This window comes from Pan troglodytes, chromosome 16 (genome assembly GCF_028858775.2).
Source record: "Pan troglodytes isolate AG18354 chromosome 16, NHGRI_mPanTro3-v2.0_pri, whole genome shotgun sequence".
Classification (NCBI taxonomy): Eukaryota; Metazoa; Chordata; class Mammalia; order Primates; family Hominidae; genus Pan; species Pan troglodytes.
Window position 1 is genome coordinate 45,733,100 of NC_072414.2, and position 26,461 is coordinate 45,759,560.

Consider the following 26,461-nt stretch of genomic DNA (forward strand, 5'->3'; position numbering starts at 1 on the left):
ACTGTTGCACACTCACAGGATGACCTGCCAGCTCCCAAACTGTTCTGCTTTAAAGTGAAAATTTCTTTAAATAATATATTTTGAAATAGAAATAGCAATAGGCTACCTACTCTAGCAACATTAACTTCCCAATCACCTCCTAAATCATAGGGACTCTCAAATCACCAGCGTGGGGACACTTTGCAAAACTGTACATTACAGCTAGAAAAAGGTGGGTATGTATGTCTTTTCATTGTTTGATCCCTAGTCCCTGGCACACTGCCTAACACATAGGTGACATTCAGTAATATTTCTTATATGATGTGTTTGACCTGGATACTGAAGCAAGAGTTCACTAGAAATTGGAAGAGATGTGAAGAATGTAAAGCTGAACTCTTATTCTGCTGATGAGGAAGTGGAGGAAAGGTGGTGTGACCTTCCTAGGACCAAAGCATAGTCTTGCTCTGGAAGAAGTATATTCTGGGGAATGTAACCACCCCAGTTCCTCTCTTCATGTTCTACCAAAATACACAGAAATATAAAGTTTCTGATTCTGGGTTCATCATTAGGTTGTATCCAGCATGCCACTATTTGTATTATTTTAAAATTCAAACTCTACTTTATTGTAAAAAAAAAAAAGGGCAAGAAAATATTAATAGAATGAGTCAGATAAAGTTTTGCCTTCCTTTCCCACACCTTAGTAACTTGCAAATATTCTTTGAGCCTCGGTTTTCTTATCTATAAAATGGAAAAAAAATAATTACCTTGGAGAACTGATGGGGGTATAGGTGATTCTGTGTAGATAACTTTTATCATTATTCCTTGTTCATAATCAGCACTCAGTATATGGAATGAATTGACTGGATGAGGCAATGAATCACTATAATTTTGTACTGAGGATAGAGATTTTGACTATCACTTTCTAGCAATACCTTTGAGGGTGTGAGATTTCCTTCCTTTACTTTTACAGTATTGACACTACAATTTCTTTTCTTGAAAATACTGTGGCTATATGCTGGAATATTTGGCCATGAAAATATACAATTTGTTATTATTACTTCTAAACTCTATGATGATCTTTAAATCAATGACTCCAAGCCAAATTAGGATTGCCAGATTTAGCAAATAAAGATACAAAATGCCTAGTAAAATTTGAATTTCAGATGAACAACAAGTAAGTTTTGTATAGTATACACTATGTAATATTTGGGACATGATTACACTAAAAATTATTGTTTATTGTATGAGACATGCTTATAGAAAATATGTATTTTTCATCTGAAATTCAAATATAACTGGGACCTGTAGGCATAGTAGGGTCTCTGGTATCTCTAAGCTGAAGACAAAAAGGAGCCTTGTAGATCACAATTACCGCTCTTTCCTTCTATAGATGAGTAAATGAAGGCCCAGGGAAGTTGGTTACTTGGCCAAAGTAATCAAAGAAATGAGTGGCCGAGACAGAAACTGAACCAGGTTTACTAACAGCCCATCCAGAACTTGCTCCTTGCACACGATTGCAAAGATGCCCCTGTCTTGCCCATCAGAAATTCTTAGGGATTTGCGATGTGAAATTCCTTTGTTATTTTGGTTGTTCTAAAAAAGAAAAAAATCAAGCAAAACAAGAGCAATAAACCTCTTATTCATCCAGGCTCCAACATGGCCTTCATTGCCTTCCTGATCCTCCCTCCATAAATACAATACCTGGCAAGAACAAGGAAGGACAACACGCCATTACAGCTCCCATCCTCCAGCCCACCTTCATCTTCTTCCCTGTAACAATTTGTTTTTATCTTTCTGACTTGTCTGAGGGTAGCAGAATAATGAGTATGATGCAAATGTGGTTTTGTGGGTGGTGTCTACTGGACACTGGAATTGTTTACCTTGTCATAAATAGCTGTCTTCAGGGACACACCCAGACACTGAGTCTGCTTTACCAACCTCACAAACATAGACAAATCTCAAACCCCTTGACTGAAGACAGCCCACTAGAAACACAAAGGATAAAGTTCCTGGTTACAATGCATGACTTTTGACAATAACATCCTAACCAGAATAAACACTAAGAGGAAAGTAAATATAGTACAGCAGTGAATAATATGAGCTTTGAGATAAAATAGGCCTGGGTTTGAATCTCAGATCTGCCACTTATAGTTATGTGACGTCTGTGAATCCCATCTCTTAAATGGAGAAGAATCCCACCTACTTTCTTCAGAACTCATAGGTACTGTGAGGGGCAAAGATGAATTACTTAAAGATTTTTTTTTTTTTCCAGAAAACATACCTTGGTCATCTTTATCCCAGGAGGGATTTTTGCTTTTAAAAGTTTGAGTTTAGGTGGAGATAAAAAGAGCTTTGGTGTGAAAACTGTACACTCAATTTGGAATTGTGCACTTTAAAAGTATGCAGTTTATTAAATGTATTATAAATTTACCCTAATAAACTTGATGAAACAAATGGATAGATTGGAGAGCAGAGTAAAGTGGCTTGGCCAGTGTCACACAGCTAGCTAGTAAGTGGAAACAGTTTGGGAAAGGGCAAAGTTGAGCTTTAGGAAGGAACAAAGAACTCAGGGAAACTGAGGAAAGCTGGAGAAAGTAACTGGGTGTTCTGGTAGGCCAGAATGAGATCCACTTTAACCGTAGAAGACTATGAACCAAGCAGCCTCTGCAGTCCATAGGGCCTGACTTCAGTCCATGAGAACATACCAGTCCAAGCTGGCATGGGTCAGCAGAAGCCCTGTCCACCAAAAATCTATTTGAACATGCTCCTGAAGCCAAAGTTATTATTTTATCAACAGATTGTAATTAGATCACTCCTTAGAAAAGGTAAAAAAATATATTTTATGAGGTCAAAGAGTGTCCAAGGCATATTTAAATAACACATAACATTCTGTCTGGTCAACCCACTGGAACATGACTATTTCGGAATTAACCCCTAACCAACATCAACGCCAAGCTCCTCCAAAAATGTTGTTACTGAGTAATTAACTTCTACTTAGTAAACTCTAGAAAATAATGTGTTTTAGATAGAGAATATCTTAGCAGGTAAAGTCAAAGCTGAAACAGCCCAGAGATCAAAGGAGGAATTAAACAGATGTGCAAATTAATCTCTGAATTCCAAACACTCATGACCTGGAACACGTATAAAGCAAAACAGCCAAGAAATCACATCTCTTTCATTACATGGATGAGGTTTCCATCACAGCTCACAGCTCTTCCAGACTTGTGAGTCAAAGATTTTCACAGAGTATTGCCTTCAAACTTCACCTCCTCGCTCAACAAGCTGTAGTGCAACAGAGCTGACACATTCAAAGAAAGGCCAAGGGTGTCTAATTCTAGTCATTGTCAAGGAGATGAGCATTAGATGTGGTAAGAGAAGTATGAGAGAACAATTCAATTCTTTCTGGGTAGTAACCTCACTTTTATTTATATTCAATTAGTGAACAAACAAACTGAAGAAACTACAATCCCCTTGTATAAAGCTCAAAGTTCAGGCTTTAAGAAGTGGATATGTATTTAGCTTATACCACATTTAACCCTCTATTTACAGTGAAAATCTTTTTTTTTTTTTTACTTAGATGTGGCTAACATAAACAAAAAATACCATTGTCCTAGGCTATTCTTAAGTAAATTCAACAAATATCTATTGAGAACTAAATATAGCCAGGTGGTGGGTTGGGCTGCAGAGAACACAAAGAACAGAAAAACAGCATCCTTGCCCTCAAAATATTTACCGTGGAGTCATCTTTTGATTAATTTTAACTAAGTATTCATGCTACTAGACAAAACAATTGTTTTGCGTGTGTATAAATTCTGCAAACCTATTTCTGGTCTTGACTCATGTTTTTCTTTCCCATATCCAAAAACAATCTGGAAAACTGTTTGCCTAATATCTCTCTTTAAATTAACTTGCCTTAAGTATTAATTAAACTTAGGTAAGAAGAAATTAAGCTACATAAGTATATTTGTTTTGGAATCGTCTTAATCATAAGTGTCCACAAAATCATGAGGTTTAATGTACAGGTTATATTTTTTAAATACACATTAAAAGAAATACTTGTCTATTAACATAAATACTTGGTATGTACTACCTAAAATCACATTGGGAAACGCGGCTTTAATCCTCTGTCATAGTCAAATCCTTTCCTCTACCTTTCAAAACTCCACCCTAACTGAGGTAATTCCTCATATCCCAGCACTCTTAGTTGATGATCCTTTCTTTCAATTAACCAAGAAAATCAAGTCTCTCATACATGAGCTTCCTCATTACTTCAACATTCCATCAATTTTTCTTATTTTTAAGATTATTTTCTTCTGAGATATCCATACTAGTCTCCTCTGATAACATTTTTACCTTTATTCCAGATTTCATCTTCTATCAACTCAATTACTTCCTTTATTAATATTTATTTTGTCTTCAACTGATTTCTCTTCTTTGGTCCCTTTTCCTTTGTTTACATATATTTAGTTTAAAAATATTTATTATCTGCCACATGTCAGAGACTGTGCAAGGATTCTAGGGATGTGGACAAGAAAGACAAAGAAAGTCACAGACCTCAAGGAGCTTACTGGTGTCTAAGGAGACAGGCCTGCCCTGAATCATCCCATAGTGTGATAGGTGCTATGTTAATGTAAATGCAAGAGTGTCCAGTGAGGGAGCACAATTAGAGCTCGAAGCCAAAATTGGGAAGGATTTCCCCCAGGGGAGGGAATAAAACTTCGTTTTATTATACTTCTCAGATAATTGTGTTTTTTTTTTACAAATTCAAGGTTTGTGGCAAACCTGCCTTGAGCAAATCTATAGGCACCATTTTTTCCAACAGTATGTGCTCACTTCATGTCTCCGTATCACATTTTGGTAATTCTCATAATATTTCAAACTTTGTCATTTTTATTATATCTGTTGTGGTGGTCTGTGATTGTAAATATCACTATTGTAATTGTTTTGGGGTGCCATAAATTATGCCCATATAAGATGGCAAACTTAATTGGTAAATTAAGTTTTTGTTCTGACTGTTCCACCAACTGGCCATTCCCCTATCTCCTCTCTCCCTCTCCTCAGTCTTCTCTGTTCCCTGAAACAAAACACTACTAAAATTAGGTCAATTAATAATCCTATAATGGCCTCTAAGTGTTCAAGTGAAAGGAAGAGTTGCACTTTTCTCACTTTAAATCAAAGCCAAAAATGATTAAGTTTAGTGAGGAAGACATGTTGAAAGTCAAGACAGGTCTAAAGCTAGGCCTTTTGCACCAAACCATTAGCTAAATTGTGAATGCAAAGGAAAAGTTCTTGATGGAAACTGAAAGTGCTACTACAGTGAATACATGAATGATCAGAGACCGAAACAATTGCTGATATGGAGAAAGTTTTAATGATCAGGAAAGATGATCAAACCATCCACAACATTCCCTTAAGTCAAACACTAATCCGGAGCAGCACTCTAACTCTCCTCAATTTTATGAAGGTTAAAAGAAGTGAGGAAGCTGCAGTGGAAAAGCTGGAAGCTAGCTGAGTTCATGAGATTGAAGGAAAGAAGCCTCCTCCATAACATGAAAGTGCAAGATGAAGCAGCAAGTGCTGCTGGAGAAGCTACAGAAAGTTATCTAGAAGCTCTAAACTCAGATAATTAATGAAGGTGGCTACACTAAACAACAGATTTTCAAAGTAGATGAAACACCTTTTTATTGGAAGAAGATGCCATCTAGGACTTTGCTAGCTAGAATGGAGAAGTCAATGGGTGGCTTCAAAGCTTCAAAGGACAAGTTGACTGTCTTGTTAGGGGCTAATGCAGCTGGTGACTTTAAGTTGAGACCAATGCTCATTTATCATTCTAACAATTCTAGGGCCCTTAAGAATAATGCCTGTGCTCTGTATATGGAACCAGAAAGCCTGGATGACAAAACATCTATTTACAGAATAGTTTACTGAGTACTTTATGCTTATTGTTGAGATCTACTGCTCAGAAAAAAAAAAAAATCCTTTCAAAACAATACTGTTCATTGACAATGCACCGAGTCAACCAAGAGCTCTGAGATGCACAAGAGATTAATGCTGTTTTCATGCTTGCTAACATAATATCCATTCTACAGCCCATGGACCAAACAGTAATTTTGACTTTCAACTCTTACTATTTAAGCTATACATTTTGTGAGGCTATAGCTGCCATAGGTAGAGATTCCTCTGATATACCTGGACAAAGTCAATTGAAAACTTTCTGGAAAAGGTTCACCACTTTAGGTGCCTTGAGAACATTTGTGATTCATAGCAGGAGGTCAAAATGTCAACATTAACAGGAGTTGAGAAGAAGTTGATTCCAACCCTCATAGATGACTTGGAGAGATTCAAAATTCCAGTGGAGGAAGTAACTGCACACGTGGTGGAAATAGCAAGAGAACTAGAATTAAAAGTAGTCTGAAGAGGGACTGAATTGCTACAAGCTCTTGATAAAATGTAAATGGATGAGAAGCTGCTTCTTATGAATGAGCAAAGAAAGTGGTTTCTTGAGATGGAATCTACTCCTGGTGAAGATGCTATGAACATAGCTGAAATGAAAACAAAACATTCAGAATATTACATAAACTTAGTTGGTAAAGTAGCAGGGTTTAAAAGGATTGACTCCAATTTTGGAAAAAGTTCTACTGTGGGTAAAAGGCCATCAGACAGCATCACATGCTACAGAGTAATCTTTCACAAAAGGTCTGAGCACAGTGACATATGCCTGTAATCCCAGCTACTTGAGAGGCTGAGTGGTGTGAGGATCACCCGAGGCCAGGATTTTGAGACCAGCCTGGGCAACATAGTGAGACTACTTTAAAAAAAAAAAAGCTTTCACAAAAGGAAGAGTCAATCAATGCAGCAAACTTCATTATTGTCATATTTTAAGAAATTGCCAGAACCACCCCCAAACTCCAGCAAACCACCACCCTAATCAATTAGCAGCCATCAACATGGAGGCAAGACCCTCCTCCAGCAAAAAGTACAACTTGCAGAAGGCTCAGATGATCATTTGCACTTTTTAGCAAAAAAGTACTTTTAATCACAGTATGCACATTGTTACTTTAGATATTACATTATCGTATACTTAATAGGCTTTGATATGCACTGGGAATCCAAAATAAATTGTGTGACTTGCTTTACTGCAATATTCACTTTATTAGAGAGGCTTGGAATCAAACCTACAATAGAACCCACAATATCTCCAAGATATGTCTGTAACGCCTAAGTTTAAATCACAAATCTTATACATTTGCTGGTTTTGTGACCCAACGAGCTTATTTTGTCATCCATGAAAGGGGATCAATTATCTATTGCACCCGGCCGTAATGAGTAAGGAGACAGCATGTACCGGTGGGTCAGGCCCTCCAGTCAGTAAGCCTGGATTCAAATGCCAACTCTACCAATCTATGTCCTTGGGAAGGTTATTTTACAACTCTGTGTTGGATTTTTATCAATAAAATGAGGATAAATAATAATATCAATCTAATAAGGTTGATGTGAGTAAATAATCCTTGGAAATCATTAATTAGTAAGCATTCAATAAATATTAGACTCTATTATCAGAAGGTTTTTCAAATCTCAAAATCTGTATATAAATCCTACTAAGTAAACAATATTATGATAAATGAAATTCTTGTCATTTATAATTCTTCATTCTATCATTCATAACTTACAGTAGATCCCATCTATTAAGTGAATTAAGTAGGAGAGATAAAGATAAAACTTCAAAAGTATCAAATTGGCAAAGTAAAGTAATTTAAATTTAAAAAACAATTTGATTTTTTCAAAAATCTGCCACATTCTCATCTAATATGAGTTGAACTGAGCCTATCCAAAATTTATATGTTGAAGCCCCAACTCGGAGTACCTCCACGTATGACCTTATTTGGACATGGGCTCATTGTGGCTATAATTAATTAAGTGAGGATGAGGTAATACTGGATTGGGGTGAGCTCCTAATCCAATCTGACTGGTAGTCATATAAAACAAGGAAATGTGCAGACAGACATACACACAGAGAAAGTCAGGTAAAGGTGAAGGCAGACGTTGGGGTGACTTCTACAGGCCAAGGAACACCAAAGATTGACAGCAAACCACGAGAAGCTAAGTGAGACATGGGACAGAACCTTCGTCTCACCCTCAGAAGGAACCAACCCTGCTGACACTGTGATTTCAGACCTCCAGCCTCCAGAACTGTGAGACAACACATTTCTGTTGTGTAAGTCACCCAGTGGGTGGTACTTTGTTATACATTCCTAGAAAAGTAATACAGCATTTGACAGACTTTGTTTCTTTCGAGTCAGAATGTAGATCTCAGTAACACATGTATCAATTCCTGAAACATATATTTAAATTTTAGTCTGAATCACACAATTGGTCATATACCAAAATCTATTCTCTACCTCTTTGTGTAATAAATCTCCTTTCCATCTACATTATCGGCTCCTTGAGAAAAGAATATATTCATTTATTAATTCAATAATTAGTATCTAGTAAAGCCCTACTAAATGAAAGATGAAAAAACACAAGTTCCTGCCCTCTAGGAATTCACAACCTGTAAGTCAAATCCTAAGTATGTAAAGAATCAACGTAAAGTAGGTTGGTAGAAGCATTTCTGAGGCACAACAGCAAACCAAGTTTCATTCCCATGGTTGTCAACGGGTCATCCCTTACACTTTGGCTTCTTGTGTAAAAATCCTGTGTTCTTCCAAGGACTAGTTATCTTCTTCCTTGGCCCTGACATCTACTTCCCTTCTTTCAGTTTCAGCACAAGTTGACATTGGAAGTCAGTCCACTGTAATTATAACAATCCATTTTTCCTCCTAGAATAAGCAAATGGCAGGCACTCCCACAGGCAGAAATACAGGCCTATATGGACAAGGCCTATTTGGAGAAGCCTCCCTAATGCCCACGATTCTAGTGTTTTCTGACTCTGTCCTACCAATCAGGGATACCTGCCAGGGAAGACTTTAAACTCACCTTTTGCACTAAAGGATTCTAGCAGAAGCTAGGCCAAAACAGACTTTCATCAGCAAGGCTATGAATGCAGAATCCCAAGGTGGTTTGGAAAAAGTGGTAGAGGAAGTACAGGATTTGAGGCTCATAATCTGAAGGAACCATAGCCTTTGTAGCCTTTGTGAACATCTTTGTGGATTTTCTGTCATGAGCCAAGATAAGCCCCACCTCTGTTTCATAGTCCCTATCTCACCACTTGATTATTCAAAATTTTCTCTAGTCCTGGCTCTTCCTACTTTCCCTTATTCCTAAACACATCCCACCTTCTGTCTTCACTATCCTTGCCTCTTTTCTCAGTGTTAAGGCACAGTGTTGTATACTCAAATCAGCAAGTGTTCACTGAACGCCAACTGTGTTCCAGACCTTGTGCTGGTGGCTTTCCTATGCATTTTCTCAAGTAATCCACACACCTACCATTACTGTTATTAGGAAAAGAAGGCTCGGTAAATCTAAATCCCCTGGCTACGACTACATACCTAGGGATTACATCCCTAGATCTGTATGATCTCAAAGCCCATACCACTTCTTAAAGGCCTTGAAAGTGAGAATTCATAATGATGACATCATCATCTGTTTACAGTTCCATACAGACAAGCCAGTCCACCTATTTCTTTAAAGAAAATGAAACAAAACAAAACAAACACAGCTTAAATTCAACCACAGGGGTGATTAGGATGCCAAATCACTCTTAGACTAAAGACTGTTTAGTCTAAGAGTCTGAATCTATAAAACCTATTCATTATATATGTGGAAGTGTATGCATGGGCCAGAATGTTTTCAAAGCATCAGAACTTAATACAAAAACACTAAAAAGCTCATCGTAACACTAGTGTCATGGAAAAAGACTCATAATACACAATGTGAGATTTCCACATTGGGGTGACTGCAATGCAGTTTATGACATAAGAGGTAGCAGAGGGAGACACGAAAGGGCTTGCCTGAACCTACAGGCCAACAAAAACCAGGCAATATGTGGCACTATGGCACTTTCTAAAACATCCTGGCCTCTGCTTATTCTAAGAAAAAAAAAATCCGTGGCAAAGGGGATCCCTCTTCTCTGCTTGATTTCTACTGACCAAAGAAGTCACTGTCCAGTGATATAAAGAAATTCTGTCCCTAGGGCATAAATAAATATCCAACACCTATAGTTCATGGGTGTATAAGAGCCTGAGAGGCCTGGAATCGATCCAACCCATTTTAACTAGCAAGAAACTACCTGGTAATACCTTGTTTGTATTTCTTGGAGGAGGGACACAAGAAACACTTATTTCATTCCACACAATAATTCACCACAATCAGAGAGAGCACAGCAAGGGCAACACCATCTCCCAGCTGCTGATTACATCAAAGGCTTGCAGCACAAATTCAATTTTATGATGTTAATCTCAGCCTGCCACTCAGAAATTTTCTCTGAGGGATATGATTTTTCTCTGGATTTCATTTTAAGAATGATTTTCTTCATCCACAATCAATAAAGATATGTTTTCATCAAAAGACTCTATCTTGGCAGAATTCAATTGGCTATTTCAACCCCTTTTGGTGACACAATATTAATTAAAATAGTTTATGTTGCACCTCAACTGGAAAAAGAGGCAGTGAAAATAGGAGCTACTCAGAACACATGTTCTATATACATCAACATGAAAGGCAGAAAATAATTTTCTCCTTCCCCAGGCGACAGCTATTAGCTATTCAAGAGAGTTGCTCTAACTTGGTTTATCTCTGTGATCTCACTGGAAAAAAGAATGAAGTCCTTCCTGTTTATATTTTTTTGTTCAATAGGAAATCAAAATGCATATAAAGAAGATACTTTAAATGCTTACATCCCAGTTCCTCAACAAGAGGAGAAATAATTATCTGTGCTCCTATGTGGCATAACGGGTTATTAGGCATCACATTCATTATTTCCCTTAACTAAAAATTGATGATGCTATTACAAATTCTTTTTATTTTCAATTTTAAATAATAATTACAGCTAAATACATTGTATTTCTCAAAAGCAGGCATATAGATTCTCAAAAGCGGGCATATAGAATTAGCAGTGGGTTTTGCACATTTAAGAAAGAGAAGAAAACTATGCAATGCATTACAGAAAATAAAGCAATTTTGTTTTAACAGTGGTTTGGGAAGTGGCAGTTAATTAATTTAACAAAGATTTATAAAGCACCTACTGTGTTCTTGACTCTGTTCTCCTCTTGAGAATGAGATGAAGGCCCCACTTCCTGTCCCATGATGCTGACAGATCATGGGGCCTCCATTACCGCAGAAAGAGAAGGGCTAGGCCTGGTTCCCACAAAGCAGGTAGAGAGCGTAGCAGAGGCTGCACTTAACCGTGCTGGGAGGAGATCAAGAAGAGTTTCTCCAAGGAAGTCCAATTACTGAAACATTCAGCTGGTAATTTACATATCCAGTCTAAAAAAGTGGGGGGCATAGCTCAGTCTCTAATAGAAAAGGTAGTCTCTATCAACCACACCTTCTCACTCCCCCATTCTGAAATTCATTATTCCTCTTAACATAAGAAAGTGGTAACAAAGAAAGTAGGAGTACTGATACCCTAAAGAGAATAAGGATTTCACAGGACTTTGTGTTCTAATTTATACTAAAGCAATCTAAAAATCATATCAGCTTTCTGGGCTAATATGGTTTGGCTTCATCCCCACCCAAATCTCATCTTGTAGTTCCCATAATCCCCACATGTGGTGGGAGGGACCCAGTGGGAGGTCATTGAATCATGAGGATGGTTTCCCCCATGCTGTTCTCGTGATAGTAAGGTCTCCCGAGATCTGATGGTTTCATAAGGGGCTTTCCCCCCTTTGCTCCACACTCATTCTCTCTCCTGCAACCCTGTGAAGAGGTGACTTCCGCCATGATTGTAAGTTTCCTGAGGCCTCCCCAGCCACGTGGAAATGTGAGTCAGTTAAACCTCTTTTCTTTATAAATTGCCCAGTCTTAGAGCAGTGTCCTTAGAGCAGTATGAGAAAGGACTAATACATGGGCCCTCACAACTCACTGCCAACTCACAAGCAACAAAATGTCAATTAACCAAAAGGTTGATTGGTTCAGTAAATTACATCTCCCTCATCCTGTACTTGCTTACTGTGTAGGGCTTTACATTTCTCCCAGTTGAATTTCAACTTGTTAAAAAAAAAAAGAGAGACAGAGAGGGAGAGGAAAAGTCAGTGTCAAAGTAAACAATTGCTACCACTTACTGACTATATGTTAAGTTGTAGACACTGTGCTGCTTAGATTATGTTCACTGCTTCATGCGGTCCTCATAATATCAATATGCATTATTATCACTATTCCAAACATGAAGAAAATGAGTCTTGGAGAACATAAGTAACTTGCCTAAGGTCAGAGATAGGAAACAAACAGATCCATCAGTCTATGAAAAACTCAATTCTTAATCACTGCACTATGCTGGTTAGGTGGGGCAGAGGTGGTGGTCAGCATGTGAGGACAGCCTCTGGAAATGAGAGCAAATTCTGGAATCAGTGTTCCCCTACAGCAATGATATCTAGCTCTGTAAATGAAAATTTGCATTATTTAGAAAAGTTCAAAGGGGCCCAAATGTCTTTTCAGACCAAAGATATCACTCTCATTTTGAAGATAAACGTGACACATGTAAATTAAGAAACTCCTGGGTCCCCAAAGCTGATTAGGAACAGGTCTTGCAAGGACTTCAAAGCTGACCTAGGCCTAGACCTCGGTGCACAGATAGATACTTTTAGTCCAGGTCTCCACCACATCTGCCTGCTTCCAATTCAGCCTAGAGAAGAACTGAATCTACAAAGCTTAACAACTGGGAAAAAATAACCATAAATACAGAAAAGGCCTCCAGAAAGGTACCTTTTATGATGTAGTGATAGAATTATTCCTAAATGGCCAGGCACGGTGGCTCATGCCTGTAATCCCAACACTTTGGGAGGCCGAGGCAGGTGGATCACTAGAGGTCAGGAGTTCGAGACCAGCCTGGTCAACATAGTGGAACCCCACCTCTACTAAAAATACAAAAATTAGCCAGGCATGGTGGCAGGCACCTGTAATCCCAGCTACTGGAGAGGCTGAGGCAGGAGAATCACTTGAGCCCAGGGACCAGAGGGTGCAGTGAGCCGAGATAGTACCACTGCACTCCTACCTGGGAGACAGAGTGCGACTCCATCTCAACAACAACAACAACAAAAAATTAAAAATTAAAAAAAAAGAATTATTCATAAAGGACGTCCCCTATTGTGAGCAACATTATTACTAACATTATTATTAAATAACAGAAATTTCGAGTATATGAGCTGTCAAGCTACAAAGATATCTGAATGCAACAAACTTGAAATCTTAAAATCTTACTGATACCATTATTTTCAAGGTTCCTTTAAGTTATTTCACAAGTCAAATGCACTCTTCCATTCCAGTAGGCATGTATAAACTAGAAGGTCAGATTTCTAAAGCATTCAGTTCATTGGGTAGAGACCGTTAATGGAAGATTCCACACACAGGGAGAAACTTAAGAGTTTATTTTCTCTCTCTCTCTTTCTCTTTTGAGACAGGGTCTTTCTCCGTCACCCAGCCTGGAGTACAGTGAAGCATGCAATCATGGCTCACTGCAATCTCGACCTCTCAGGCTCAAGTCATCCTACTCCCTCAGGCTTCCTAGTAGCTGGGATTACGGACTGACGCACACTACCACACCCAGCTGATTTTTGTAGAGATGAAGTTTTGCTATGTTGCCCAGGCTGGTCTGGAACTCCTGAGCTCAAGCGATCCACCTACCTTGGCCTCCCAAAGTGTTTGAATTACAGGCATGAGCCACAGCGCCCAGCCTAGTTAATATTTTCTTGACAAAATACTTATAATTTTAAAATATCTTTTCCAAAAGAAGTGAAAGCATTGGAACTCAATATAAAATATTAATTTTTAGGTTAAAAAAATCACTTTACTAGACACCTTCAAGGGCAGTTTCCCTTTCTCCTACAGCCTTTTACATTCTTTACAGAAGACTCTATTGGCACATTTTAATATTGAAGGAATTAAAAAAAGACAAAGGAACAAGTGATGTTTACAAAAAAAAAAAGCTGCACAAGACCAACTTAACCACAAGTACTTGCGTGACAGAAGTGGCCGCTTTCCTTTTCACTGGTTTGTAAGTGGTGAGAGCTGAACAGGGAAGAAAGGAATGGCGCTTTGGCAGTGACAATGGGAAGGGTTGGAGGAAAACACTTCAGGTAAAAAGATCCCCAACAGGTGACCTAGTCTCCAATCGTTGACCTTGAACTCATTTAGCACAAAAGTGCGGGGTGGGGGGGCGGGGGGCTGTGCGGGCGGGGGAAGACAAACGTACCATACACCTACGTTTTGTTTAACAGAACGTCGTTAACTGTATTGAAATGGATACAAAAATGCTATAATAAGTGAGGAAGATGGTATAAGGAAGCACCAGTTTCCAAAAGGAAGTATTCCCAGTGCATCACCTTTTCCAGATTTTGTCAGCACAGACAGTCCCCCCTTTATCTTCCTGCCTCTCATCCAGCCTTACAAGTGGCAAAAGTCTCGTCCCCGCAGTCTTTATTGCCGACTCAGCCCAAGTGGCAGAGCAAGTAAAGTTTCGCCAGCCCCCGTCCCCACAGCCCCAAGCTGTCACACCCCAGCAGGCTTAGGCCCACCCGGTCGTTTTCCCTGCCCTTGAACTCAGCTTTAAAATTAATTCGACCTAAAATTAAAGTTTTAAAATAATAATAAATAAATAAAATTAATTCAATCGATTCCGTTCCATAGAAGTCCAATTCCCAAGTTCCAAGAAATTATCCTAATAGGGAAAGGCAGGTCCCTAAACGTATCTGGGGTAGACTCCTCCCAGGAGCATAGGTAGGGATACTGCGAGATGAGCGGCTTTGTTCACTCCTGATGCCACATCTGGAAAAGAGTTTGAAGAGGGACTTTTCCAATTTCCAAGTGCAAGAACTTAGAGCAAAAGGAAGGGGTTAGAGATAGCGCTGCGCACGCCCACCCTCTTTCCCCGCCCAGCTGTATCCAAGCGCGGGCCGTCCCCTCCTGCGCCGGGCTCTGAAGGCGGGAAGGCGTGCGGCTGCACCAGCCAGGGGCAGACGAAGACCACCAGCCTGGGACCCGGCAGCCCGACCTGAGCTCTGGGGGTGCCTGCCTTACCTGAACCGTGGGGCGGAGGAGCGGCAGAGGCCAGGAAGGCTGGCGCTGGGCGGCGGGCCGGCAGGCTGGCGGGTCTCGCCCTTAGGGTCACGGGTTACGGGTCCCGGCCCCGCCCCGCCCCGCCCCGCCCCGGTCCTGCCCCAGCAGCGCGCCGACCCGGCTCGCTCTGGCTCTAGCCGCCCGCGGGCCGGGTGCACCCGCTCTCCCTTCCTGCAGCCTGGACCCGCTGCCTCCCTCCCTCCCTCCCTCCCTCCTCTCACTTGCGGTGGCGGCTGGAAAAGGCCCGCCAGCAGCCTGCGGTTGCCTGTCCTCTCAGGGCTGGAGAGAATTAGTTAGGGGGGGTTAGATCAAAAGAGCCCAGGTGATGTGAACTCTTGACCCTAAGCACTGGCAGAGACGAGACCTCAACCTTTTTTTTTTTTTTAAGTTTTTGGGGATACACAGTAGGTGTATATATTTATGGGGTATATGCCGTATTTTGATACAGACAAACAATGCGTAATAATTACATCAGGGTAAATGAGGTTTCCATCACCTCAGCATTTATCCTTTGTGTTACAAACAATCCAATTATACTCTTTTAGTTATTTTTAACTGCACAATTTTATTATTATTGACTATATTCACCCTGTTGTGCCACCAAATAGTAGGTCTTATTCATTCTTTCTGTTTTTTCTACCCATTTACCATTTCCACCTCCCCCCGACTCCCCCACCCCCCACTACCCTTCACAGCCTTTGATAACCATCCTCCTACTCTCTATCTTCATAAGTTGAATTGTTTTAATTTTTAGCTCCCACAGATAAGTGGGAACATGTGAAGTTTGTTTTTCGGTGCCTGGCTTATTTCACTTAACATAATGATCTCCAGTTCCATCCATGTTGTTGCAAATGACAGAATCTCTTTCTTTATATGGCTGAATAGTACTCCACCGTGTATATGTACCACATTTTTCTTATCCATTTATCAGTTGATGGACAACTTAGGTTGATTCAAAATGTTGGCTATTGTGAACAGTGCTGCAATAAACACAGGAGTGCGGATATTTCTTTGATATACTGATTTTCTTTCTTTTGGATGTATACCTAGCAATCGGATTGCTGGATCATATGGTAGTTCTAGTTTTAGTTTTTTGAGAAAGCTCCAAATTATTCTCCGTAGTGGTTGTACTAAAGAGCTTAAACAACTCAATAGGAAAAAATATAATAATTCAGTTTAAAAATGGGCAAAAGGCCAGACACAATGGCTCACGTTTGTAATTCCAGCACTTTGGGAGGGCGAGGTGGGCAAATCACTTGAAGTCAGGAGTTCGAGACCAGCCTGGCCAGCATGATGAAAACCTGTCTCTACTAAAAATGCAAAAATTAGCTGCGCAGGGTGGTGTGTGCCTGTAGTCGATGCTACTCCAGAGACTGAGGCAGGAGAATCGCTTGAACCCGAGAGGTGGAGGCTGCAGTGAGCTGAGATCACACCACTGCACTCCAACCTGGGTGTCAGAGTTGGACTCCATCTCTAAATAAATAAATAAATATAAAAATAGGCAAAAGACCCAAAAAGACATTTTTCGAAAGAAGGCATACAAATGACAAACAGGCATATGAAAAGGTGCTCAACATCACTGATCATCAGAGAAATGCAAATCAAAACTACAATGGGATATCATCTTACCCAAATTCAAACGGCTCATATCCAAAAGACAGGCAATAACAAATGCTGGCAAGGATGTGGAGAGAAGGGAACCCTCATACATTGTTGGTGGCAATATAAATAAGTACAACCACTATGGAGAACAGTTCCTCAAAAAAATAAAAATAAAACTACCATATGATCCAGCAATTCCTCTGCTGGGTATATACACAAAAGAAAAGAAATCAATATATCCAAGATCTTTTGGTAGGGATGGAAGGACATTTTCCTCAAGACTGCATGGGCATAGTGGCTCATGCCTGTAATCCCAGCGCTTTAGGAGGCTGAGGTGAATAGATTGCTTGCTCCCAAGAGTTTGAGACCAGCCTGGACAATAGGAGGAGACCCCCATCTCCACAAAAAATACAAAAATTAGCCAGGCATGGTGGCTGTGCACCTATAGTACCAGTTCCTCTGGAGGTTGAGTGAGGAAGGTCACTTGAGTCTGTGAGTTCAAGGCTGCATCTAGCCCTGATTGTACCACTGCACTCCAGCCTGAGAAACAGAGCATGACTCTGTCAAAAACAAAAACAAAAACAAACAAAAAACCAAAGCAGAAAACCTACAAAACAAAAAATGCAGCCTCTGAATAGGGAAAAGCCATTAAAAGTATCAAGAGTGGGTGAAAAATTCAACATTGAAACCAGCATCCTAGCCTGTTGTGAATAGACTAAGTACCTAAACTGAATGACTGGGTGGTTTAGTAAAATGTGGGGTGGGGAGACACTGCTTTTTTTTTAAGGTTTCTCAGTTACATGACTTTACCCTCCAAATCCTATTGGCTCCTTAGTCTTGGATTCTAATACTCCTGGAAGCAGGTTGGGAGAGATTTTAACTCCTCATTTTTTTCACTGATATCTGGCTTCCCAAATATTAAGGATATTTGGCCAGGCCCAAGTAAGATCACAGGTTTTCCATCTCTTAAACTTCACATATCCTGGGTCTTCCTGCATGCAGTGTTTCCTACTAGAGCACTCCTCTTGCCTTCTGCATCCTTTGGGACTGGTTCGTTTCTATTCTGGATTCTCACTTCCCTCCTGCAGGTTAGGTGTGCTTGTTACTCACTCCTAATTACCTTGCTTCCTCTGTCATTACACTTGTCACAACTGACTACCATTGCTTGTGCATTGGCCTCCCCTGCTTGACTGTAAGCTCTGTAAAGGCAGGGACACCAAGCATGTAGGAGATACAGAATAAATATTGTTGAATGATGTGCCTGTGACAGTCAACTGTTAAGGCATTCCCAGCCATCAACTCTTTAATGAATTTCCCTCACCAATTCTTTCCTTCTAAGTCTGCAGGTTCTTATATCAAAGTTAATATCCCCACACATCCCCTCATCCCCAAGCCTTCATCCTACCTCTTGAGCAGAGCCTTCTCCATAGTCTTCGTAGTCGCAAATGTAGAAAGAGGTCTAGACCTAGTTGCTCTTGTCTGAGCTCTGCTGTAGCTAGCTTAGTGGTCTTAGAGACCCTCAGCCTCTCTGTGTCTCAGATCAGGGCTGGCTTATCCATTAGGGATGGTGCCCAGGATCCATAATAATTTGGGGGCCCACAAAATGGGGGCAGAGAGAAAAGAACAAAAGAACATTTAAGTCAAAGAAAGTCTTGTAATATATTATTTTAATGTGTTGGTCTTTGTACCAATGTAGTCACTGACCATGTTGAATTTTACCCAAGTCCTGTGATCTTGGAAAACATGAAGGGTTAAAGGAACCCTCCCACTCTTTAGTGTTCTAGAAAACAGCTTATACAAGGAAAGATCCTCCCCCATGTGACTTAGTTAAGACTTGCTGATGCCAACCTTGTTTTTTTAATGACAAAGCTGAACATAGACGCTCCACCATTCCGTTCTTTGCATCATTAATGATTAGCTGAACTGTTTCACCCACTGACCAATGTGGACAGAATATCTGCTACCTTGACTTGACCCAATTTTAGTTAGAATTCTCTCTTTCTCCTGGCCCCTGAGCTTTGACCTGCCCTTTGCCTGAGCCATGATACAACCCCTCCTTAAGAGCCCCTCCTGAAAATCGGGTGATCATAGGGTAGAATTTTCTCTTTTCTACAGTAAGATTATTCACCCTAACTCATTCCACTTTTCGACATCCTGTTATTTCCAGTATTGTTTATTCCTTCCTAGAAAAGAAAAGACCTTTTCTGCCTAACCTTTGAGAGGTTTGTATATCTCAGGATCAAAGTTTTCTCCTAATTGCAATAGTCCCACTCCTCCTACTGCAAGTCACTTTCTCTCCACTGCAATACTCCTTTAGAATAAAAGTCTTTCCTTACCCAAGTCTACATTTTTAATTTGACATTGTAAGATATAATTTTTAATATTGTTTATAAATGAAGAGGCCTCCCCAAAGCAAAAATGCACACTAAAATCATAATGTGAACCTGCCTCAGATTCCTCACTGTTAAATGGAGAAGCTGAATTAGGTAGACCAAGATACCTTTTGCCAAAATTAATGAATTCAGAAGCAGAATTATCTGCTCTTGGTTAGTCAGTAGGAAGCAACTGACAGAATGACATGCCCACCTCATTTATTACACATCTTATTCATTGCTACTTCTTTGACTGGACTCAGGGCTGTTCCTGCGCCTGACTTATGGGATAAAATAGAGGTCTCCAAGGCTTCATTTCTGAAAGTTCCGGCACACAAATAAGACCTTTGATTGTGTACCAATCTATATGTATTTCTTGGGTCCTGACACAGTGGGTATTGGTTATAGCAACAGTTTATCCCTTCCTCCCTTTATTTCTTGTTTTCTTATTCATGTAGCATATGACATTATAACTGAAAAAGCTCCATAAGTTCTAAAGTAAAAATAACATGATATGCAATTTGATATCTCACCCATTCAGATGAAATTTCATAATTTCTCCACTTCTTTAAGAAGAGTTCATTTTGTGCTTGCTTCGACAGCACATACAGTAAAAATGGAATGATACAGAGAAGACTAGCATCTTCCCTGCACAAGGATGACATCCAAATGTATGAAGCATTCCATTTTTCAAAGTGAAATAAATCATAATTTTTTAAAAAACAAGAGGATTGGACTTTTAGTATAATTTGTTTTCCAAGATTAAATAAATATACATTAAAATAAATATATAGAAGAGGAAGATAAAAAATATATATCTCAAACAATAGCAATCTAAAAGAACCTTTAGTATCTTTTTTTCAGTGTATTTCTTTCTTGCCTCTCTGAAAAAGTACTTGTTTATGTATTTGTAATGTTATACAGGTACAGTTTATATCCTTTCCCTTAAACATTACATTATAAGAAGTTTACCTTGTTGCTACATTGTCTTCATAATTATCCTTTTTAATAGCTGCATAATAGACCATCAAATAGATGCTTTGTAATATGCCTGCTTCCCATGCTTCCCACTTGCTGGGTGTTTGTTTCTAAATTTTAACTAAATTATGCTGTGTTGAATATTTTGTTAGGACAGATTTCCAGAAGCAGAATTATTAAGTCAAAATGTATCCCTATTTTTTATGCCTCTCCATACATCTTTCCAAGTTGATTTTTAATAGTTGGAGCAAATGCTTCCATCAGTGTGTGAGAGCCAATTTCTCCACCAAGGAAATATTTAACTGGGGATTAAATATACATATTCTCAGTGTTTGCAAATTTGATGTACTAGATTGACTATTAACTCCATGAGGGGCTATGTCTGTTTGTTCACCATCTCCTTGCTCAATAATTATTTGGTGAATAGTGAATAGAAGACTGAATGAAGGAAAAGTTGTATCTTATCACACTGTTGAACGAACTGCATTTTGGAATGCAATGAACTAACATAGTTTATAAGTGCCATAAAATATCCTTATTTTTCTTTGGTCTTAATCCTTGGACTGAGAAGTGGTCATTAAAAACTCGTCTCGAATTGGCATTCAAGGCAGGGTTGAATAAAATTGGAGGTTCTAAAGCAATGTTTTGAAAGGGCCTTTTCTCCTTTGAATAAAGAAAAATTAATAGTACACTGAATATCTCAAACCCAAACATTGATGTTATCGCCTAAACCACAAAGAATTTTTGGGAAGTATTGTGCCTATTTGGCCTTGTTTCCAGTGTATGAATTTCTATATTGTCGAGGCACAGGTAGCCTCAACACAGCATGATCAAAACCGGGCTAATAATAAACCCGGAATGACAGCCTATTTAAAGAAACACGGTGCCCCTAACACATGCCCCTAGAGGGGATGCATATGAGACCAACTGCCTTGGACAGCAAGAGTGTGTTCAGTGTAACAGATGGGAGAGGATGAAGAGAGCATGCCCTCTGTCTCTCTCTGTAGATGATGGAAGGGGACGTGCAGTTAATCCTTAGTTTAGGATATAAGGGAGAACAAAAAGAAAGGAACCACAAGGATTCCCTTAGCTTGCTCGTTCCTTACATCTTTATTTTTCCCAAAAAGAAAAGCAAGTTAGAGCTTAGACATCAGCAGGAAGAGCAAGCTGGCAGGTGAAAGCCAAACTGGACGCTGGAAGTTGATCTGTTTGGTTGGCTTGGTATTGGTGCTGTTATTTTTAACTGGCATTTGAATGTTGTAGGCCTCGCCACTCCCTGTAGTCTTCACCCATCTATACTACCTGCTTGGCCTCTGAAGACACTCAACTTTGTGTTCCTAGAATACTTTGTGGTTCTCAGAAAAATGTCCTGATTTAAAAAACTACCTCCTACCTTTCCTCCCATCACATCAATAAGGCTAGCCAGACAATGATGACTTACTTTATAATCTGTTAATCTCTATACTGCAGGATTCAGGTGTTTGAACAAAAGGACAAATATTTCATTTATAGTTGAAATGTGTTTCTTTGCTGATAAGATGCTATGCGGTGTGAACCCCTCTTCCTTTTAAGCACTGAAAGATTTTTGCCAGATACAATAAATATCTTTGGAGAAGGTGTGGTAATTTCCAATCAGAAAGATCCTCTGACATATTATAGTACAAAAAATGACTAGAAATAATGCCTAAGTAAATTAGTTTGGTCAATCTGTGAAATGATAAAAATAACTCGTGATGGTTTAGTATATGCCCAGAAATTATTTGAAACTCCTCCCTCTGGTGAAGCCTTAATTCTCTCTGTGGGCAATACTTAGTGACTACCTTCCAACAAGAAGAACACGGTAGATATGATGGAGAACAACTGTGAAATGTAGATTGTAAAATGACAGTGTAACTTCCACCTTGTTCTTTCTGCTGCTTGGGTCATTCTCTCTGGGGGGAAGCCACTCCAGCAGCTCTATGGAAAGACCCATGTGTTCAGGAACAGAGGTCTATTTCCAGCAGCCGTCAAGAAACCGAGGCCTCCTCCTGTGAATGCGCCAGCTTGTAGACAAATCCTCTAGCTTCAGTCAGACTGACAGTCCCAGCTGGTATCTTGACTGCAACTTTATGAGAAACACTGTACCAGAACCACACATCTCAACCGCTCCTGAATCCCTGTCACATAGATACTCTGCAATAATAAAGGCCTTTTCATTATTACATATACCCCACTGAGTTTTGAGGGTAATTTGTTACACATTAATAAATAACTAATACAGAATTTATTCAGGAACCTTCCTTGATGAGGATGTGCTAAGGATGACAATAACAATAATAATATCTGGCATTTTCAAAGTTTTCTGTATTATAATGTCATGTATCTTCTAAAAACCTTTTGGTTGCCTAAATTATGTGGGCATTGGTCATTCTTGTTGATGATTCAGTTTTTGCCCCTGTTTTCCATGGTTGGAAACCCACTTCCTTCTTTAGGAGTCAGAGCCTGTATTTTTCCTGGAGGAGTTGTAAACAGTTCATTGCTTACTCTTCAGTGTTCCATTATACACAGGGCACGAACACATGTTCTAGCTTCTGCCAATCAGACCCACAGCTCTAGACAAAACACATTCTTGTGAGGGAGATGGCAGCACCACAGCCACACCTGATTTTCAAAGGCAGTGGTGCAGTGTCTAGTGGCTGCATCCGAGGACACTAGCAGAGTGTCAATGGTGCAGGATCCACTGTCTATGCCCAGCTGGTGGCAGTGATGATGGTACAAGTTCCGCAGTATGATTTTCGATTTTGTCAGGATTGCATAACATTCAAACTTAGTTTTCTATTTCCTGGGAGAGATCCAACGCCCTTTCATAAAATCCTTTTCTATTTAGATTCGCATGTCGCTTTATTTTGCACACAACTAAAAACCATGACTGATACAGGCAGCTCCATTTTACAGATGGGATAATTGAGAACCAAAGATGTTAAATGATGTGTTGTTAGATACAAGTAGCAAGTGATAGAATTGAAATACATTAACTAGTACAGATTGAACTAAGCAAATAAAGTAATATTCAAATTTAGAATTAAAATGCAAAGGCTTTAGATACTTTAAAAAAACCATATTAATTGTTTTTCTTTAAACTAGATAAAGTGCTAGTTCCCTGTTCTAATCCATATATTAATTGTCAGCATTATGGCATTGAAGCCCTTGCTGCTTCAGAAATGGACCCTGCTTTTCCACGCTTTCTTGATTTTACACAGATACCTCTTCATGGAAATGCTTTTATCTGTCCATCTCTGCCTCCCACTCATTAATCAGTTTGCCTGGAGGTTACTTCGAAACCCAGACGTTGTGATGATTATTCTTTGAAGCCTCTTCTGAGCCCTCAGGAAAGGGTATTTATTCTCATCCACCTCTAATGCTTTCCCAGAGTTCTGTTTCTATCCATGATAAAATGCTTAAGTTTGTTTACCTGTCTGCCCGACTTCACCCCATCTCACCAACAAAAGGAATGGAAAGACCCCAGACTCTGCCCAACCAATAGAGGGACATTAGGACAAAGTCTACATATGGAACAGGGATCCCAAGGCTGGAATGACAGCTGTAAGAATGCTGACAGCTAGGCAGATAACCCCTGTACAGGATACTGGAGACATTTTCTCAAAAGAAATTGAATGATTCCAGAAAAAGTCCTCAAAAGCATGACATTTGCAAGTTTCTCAAGCAAATGGGTGAGTATACATATGATTCTGAGGATTTGCCAATCCACACCTTACAGGAAGAATGCCAACTCAGATTGTAGTACTTTAAATTTACATTATAATAAAAAACAAAGGATCATCAGAATTATGTAGAAAACTTCCAATAAGAAAGAGATCAAAACACATCAATTAGAAATGGAAAAAGGAAGAGGAGACAGAGCAAGATGCTCAAGTAGAAAAGGAAAAGGGAAGAAATAATTTAGGGAGCGGGAAAAAATTTTAATCAACATAATGAAGAGACAATCTACCAAATGGGAGAAAATATTTGCAAACTATACATCTGATAAGGGGTTAATATTCAAACTATTTAAGGAACTCAAACAACTTCATAACAATTAAAAAAATAAAAAATGGACAAAAATCTGAATACACGTTTCTCAAAAGAAGACAGGCAAATGGCCAAGAAGTATCTGAAAAAATGCTTATCATTAGTAATCATCAGGGAAATGCAAATCAAAACCACAATGAGATCTCACCTCACTCCTGTTAGTATGGCTATTATCAAAAAACCAGACATAAGTGTTGGTGAGAATGTGAAGGAAGGGGAACATTTTCACTCTGCTGATAAGTCTGAAAATTCGTATAGCCATTAAAGAAAATGGTATGGAGTTTCCTCAAATTAGAAATAAAATTACCATATCATCCAGCAATGCCACTATTGGATACATAGCCAAAGAAAATGAAATCAGTATGTCAAAGAGGTATCTGAAATACCATATTCATTGCTGCAGTATTCACAATAGCCAAGATGTGTAATCCTCCTATGTGTCTATCAGCAGATGAATGTATAAAGAAAATATGATAGACATACATAATGGAATACTATTCATCCATAAAAAAATAAGGAAATCCTGTCATTTGCAAAAACATGGAAGAATCTGGAGGACATTATGTGAAGTAAAATAAGTCAAGCACAAAAAGACAAAAATACCACATCATCTCACTCATATGTGGAATCTAAAAAAGCTGATATCTTAGAAGTAGAAAGTAGAACAGTGTTTACTACAGGCTGCAGTGGTTAGAGTGGAGCCAGCTCAGGGAGATGTTAGCCGAAGTGTTACGAGAAAGGGGTCCCCATCCAGACCCCAAGAGAGGGTTCTTGGACCTTGCATGAGAAAGAATGTGGGGCAAGTCCATAAAGTGAAAGCAAGTTTATTAAGAAAGTAAAGGAATAAAGAATGGCTACTCCACAGGTATAGCAGCCCCAGGGCAACTGGTTGGTATTTTTATGATTATTTCTTGATTATATGCTAAACAAGAGGTGGACTATTCATGAGTTTTCTGGGAAAGGGGTCAGCAATTCCCAGAACTGAGGGTCCCTTCCCCTTTTAGACCATATAGGGTAACTTCCAGACGTTGCCATGGCATTTGTATACCGTCATGGCACTAGTGGGCACGTCTTTTAGCATACTAATGTGTTATGATTAGCATATAATGAGCAGTGAGGATGATCAGAGGTCACTGTCATCACCATCTTGGTTTTGGTGGGTTTTAGCCAACTTCTTTACCACAACCTGTTTTATAGGCAAGGCCTTTATGACCTGTACCTTGGGCTGACCTCCTATCTCATCCTGTGACTTAGAATGCCTTCACCTCCTGGGAATGCAGCCCAGTAGGTCTCTGCCTTATTTTACCCAGCCCATATTCAAGTTGGAGTTGCTCTGGTTCAAATACCTCTGACAAAAGGAGATGTAATTACAATTAGAAAAGAGGAGAAAGTACAGGACATATGTTATACAGCACAATGATTATCGTTAATGATGATATATTCTTGAAAAATGTAGAGTGGATGTTAAATGTTCTCACCACAAGAATGATAACTATGTGAGGTAATACATTTGTTAATTAGCAAGATTTAACCATTCCACAATATTTATGGATTTCAAAACATCATGCACATGCTAAATGCTTATAATTTCATCTATCAATTAAAAAATAATAGTATCAAAGAAATTGACAGACATTCTAAAATTATAAGAAAAGGCAAAGAACTGGAATAGTCAGCAATTTTGAAAAAGAGTAATTCTGGAGAACTCACATTCTCTGATATCAAGGCGTACTATCAAGCTACAGTAATCAGGACACTCCAGTGGTGGTAAAAGCCCAGACATATACATCAGTGAAGCAAAACAGCATCCTGAAACAGGCTCAAATGTGTAGAGTTAACTGATTAAAAAAAATTTTTTTTATTATTATTATACTTTAAGTTTTAGGGTACATGTGCACAATGTGCAGGTTTGTTAAAGTTGCTAAAGTAATTGTATGGAGAAAGGATAGTCTTTTCAACAAATGATGCTAGAACTATTGTCATCCATACACTAAATGAATTAATGAATGAATACATTTTAACCTACACCTTGCACCTTAAAATTAACTCAAAATGGATCATAGCTCTAAATGTAAAACATAAACCTGTAAATCTTCTGTAAGAAAACATAGAAGAGATTTCTTGTTACTTTGAGTTAGGCAAAAAGCAATATCCATAAAATAAAAAAATTGAAAAATAGTACTTTATCAAAGAACTTCTGGTTTATGAAGAACACTATTAAGGGAAAGAAAAGAAAAGCCACAGATCGGGAG

General features: G+C 39.1%; 1 protein-coding gene and 1 non-coding gene across 7 annotated transcripts in view; one reads left to right on the forward strand and one right to left on the reverse strand.

The window, feature by feature from the left end:
- WDR72 (WD repeat domain 72) overlaps positions 1–18,424 on the reverse strand; it is a 247,699-nt gene extending 229,275 nt beyond the window's left edge. For 3 of the 6 annotated variants that reach the window (XM_009429164.5, XM_009429161.5, XM_063794163.1), the window contains exon 1: positions 15,151–15,241. The gene's annotated coding sequence lies outside the window, so the exon portion shown is untranslated. Of the gene's footprint in view, positions 1–15,150; positions 15,256–18,196 lie in introns of those variants that run through there. The other 3 variants (XM_003314678.5, XM_063794161.1, XM_063794162.1) reach the window with 3 other exon arrangements.
- A 1,325-nt stretch (positions 18,425–19,749) lies between these two features.
- LOC112205812 (U6 spliceosomal RNA) lies at positions 19,750–19,856 on the forward strand. The gene has a single exon (XR_002939895.1). It is a non-coding gene; the product is annotated as a U6 spliceosomal RNA (small nuclear RNA).
- Positions 19,857–26,461: the final 6,605 nt, after the last annotated feature.